A 3,400-nucleotide genomic window follows, 5' to 3' on the forward strand; every position below is an offset into this window, starting at 1 on the left:
TATCATTTTCAAAACTTTGTATATGCTACCATAAGCAAGTGCATGTATTGTTAAATAAATCTTATTTCCGTGGTGCAAATTACTATCAGGTGGCCAACTTGGATGGCGATATCTCTTTATGACATATGTTACATCTATAATATAGATTCGAAATGCTCAAATTCATATCGTGATGAAAATTGCTTTAAATACTAAATTAAGAAATACATAATTTAAATTTTTTCTTATGTTATGTCATTACAAAAGTTATTGGCTAAATTAACACAATCTTGAAAAACACCATATTATGGAATATGGGAATTTCCCATAAGTTTGGGACACGTGGTCAAATCTTTGGATTTTTCATAACTTGAACACTATAACTCCAAATTGAGCGCTCTATAGCTCAATAGATTCCATTTTTCAAGTGCTTTCCAATGATAGATCACATCATCTGGTTTTGAGAAACTTATGGGCATGTTATCCGAATGCCACATTTTTAGTATTCAAAAAATGGAAATTGGTCACATCATATAGTTTTGAGAAACTTATGGGTATGTTATCTGAATGCCACATTTTTAATATTCAAAAAATGGGAATCGGTCGAAGAATCCCAAACTCACTAATATTGTGTTCAAGGGTAGGCCAATATGCTTGTTGGTTACACCCCAAGAAGAGACCAACATAAGAAGATAAAGGAAGAGCAAATGGAGTTGATTTCCACATTCATTCTCTCACTTCCTCCATTGGTGATTAGAGTGTGGTCTTTCTTCTCCTTCCTCCCAATTAGAGTGTGGCTCCCCATTGAGGGAAGTATGCTCCTCATCTACACTACAACAAAAAGGCCTCTTAGACGCACTTTTAGACATGATTTTTGAATTGAGAGAAAATCTTACAGGTGGGTCTACCCGCTCGTCTATTTGTACGTCTACAATCTCGCGTCTATAGTCGCATGTATAAAGAAATTTACACGTAGAAATAGACGCGTGGTAGACACACATATATAGGCGTCAATACAAGCGTATAAAAAAATCAAAATTTTTATTTATTTAATTTCTTTTGTACATCTACCAGCGCGTCTACATGGAAATTGGACGGGCATATAGACACGCCCATAGACACACTTTTACAAGCACCGATAGATGCGAACGCAAAACCAAAAATCTCCTTTTTTTTTTAAAGATATACATATAGTTTTTTAAATTTGAATTATGTAGTGTGTGTATGAGCACGTGTACTCTGCATTTTAGATGCGATTATAAACACGCGTTTTCTACAATTTAGACGCGCAGATAGACGCGAAAAACAGAACTGGAAAAAAAAACCATACATCAAACTGTGCATTTGGGAAAAACACAATGGATCTGAAAGCACGAGAATTGAAAACAAAAATCAATGTATTCGTTAAAGATAAAATGCATTTACATGGGGAGTTTAAGTGCTAGCGACCTAAAGCGTGGCCGCAAGCAGTAGGCTGAAAGATGGATAATAGATATACAAGAAAAAAAGGCCATAGAGGAGGTATGGTGCTCCTCTATGAATCTGAAGAAGAAACATCTTTGCTAGCACCACCATGGCTACTAGCGTCGCTATCCCCCTCCTCGGCTATGCTCCACATCGGGGTTCACCTACACACACAGAAGATCAAGGTTGCTTACGTACAATTGCAAAGAAAAAGTTATAATTAGCTATACTTTTAATAGGAAAGTAAGCAAGACATACCTCCTCTGACTATCGAATCCTCATAGCCCGGTTGTATTGCTCCTCAGTGATGAGACCCTCCTCATAGAAGTGAAGCCATGTGGCTGCGAGGTTATGGCCTCGATGGTAACCTACCTCTCTAGGAGTAGGTATCCTACTAACAATAGTAGTCTGCAAAACAATTATGATATATACAAACAATTATGAGACATAATGTATTAGAAAAAATTATATAAAGAATTGAAAGAAATATAAAATTTAAAAAACTAGAAATCAAAATATACTTACAAACTCTGCCTCCCATGACTCTTTGCCGCCTGATCCGTAATGCGACGATCCCATGGTTTCCATTTGGATGCGCCGAGCCTCTACGTGCTGGCGACTCTTCACTTTCTATGCTGCTTTCTTCTTGGCTTTCTTCCACTCTATGTGGTGGCACATAGGTGGTTGGCTATAGGCTCCACGCTCCTCCTCCTGTCTCCGCAGTGACTCCTTGGCGCGTGTCATGAGCTATGATCTTTTGTTGTGAAGCAAATCCCTCACTTTTGTGCGTCGCCAGTCATTCGAGAATCGCCGACCCTCAGGATTTTAGTACCTTCTATGGACTTCCCTCACCTCCTGCCACAAGCCGCTTTTCTTATTCTTGAAGTAAACGAAACAATCTTTATACATCGCATGCACGACGCTCCTTATGTAGGCCGTTACATCCCTTCCTTCATCATCATGGAAGATGCCACCAGTATCTGTAACTCTATAGTACTGGCGTAGAGGCCTCTCTGGCATTAGGAAGATTGTCAAAGAACAGGAACAACAAAAGCGTTGACCTAGAGTTATGATTAAAATCGATTTATGCTGTTTTAGGGGAACAGAATGGGATTATGCCTTATGGCAGCGAGGTTGAGCTTTGCATCCCTCTCGTTTCCCATTCTCCTTGAACTAAGTGCAGCATGAATCCGCTTTGGACCTGGCGTTTCTATGTAAAGTAGTTTGCTTGGGTCCGATGCTAGTTGCCATTAGGAAATTACCAATAAGGAAAACCCTAATTCAGGTCGATCCTAAGTGGGAACGGCCGGAATACTTCCGCTACATGGCAGACGTGGAAATCCCTAGATCACAAACCCTGTAACATTCCATGGGAGTGCCAGGAGGAGCTTTCTAGACACCATTTCCGATGGACTGCTACGACGGTCCTGAAGATACAAGTGGACATGTTACAAGACGGCAAAACTCAATCATGTATTGTGCTATCATAAATAAAAATGCTTTTTATCCTCCTTTTTTTCTCTTCATTATGCTCGTGCCATACTTTGAAATGCTACCTATGAGGTGTTAATTTTCTGGACACATTTCAAATCATATACGAGGAAGGTATCATCATCATCAATGTCTGCATCCATAGCTCCAATGGCAATCATGTAAAAGTGCCCATTAAGAAAATATGTCAAGTACTTAATGCATGCCTGATGATCATTATCAATTACCGTAGATAGGCATCCACTTTGCATGGCTACATTCACGTAAGGTGGAGTTCAACCTATATGGTCAAGTCTCCATCCCTTTGGAGGGTACATAGCCTCCATAAAATACAATACATTGTTGGAAGTCACTAGAAAGAAGCAATACAAACCACTATAGCCTCCATAAACTACAATACATTGTTGAAAGTCAATATAAACAAGCAACACACAACCTCCATAAACTACAATAGTACATTGTTGGA

Source organism: Lygodium microphyllum, chromosome 2, assembly GCF_053477565.2.
Source record: "Lygodium microphyllum isolate KBCC chromosome 2, Lygodium_microphyllum_v1.1.10, whole genome shotgun sequence".
NCBI lineage: Eukaryota > Viridiplantae > Streptophyta > Polypodiopsida > Schizaeales > Lygodiaceae > Lygodium > Lygodium microphyllum.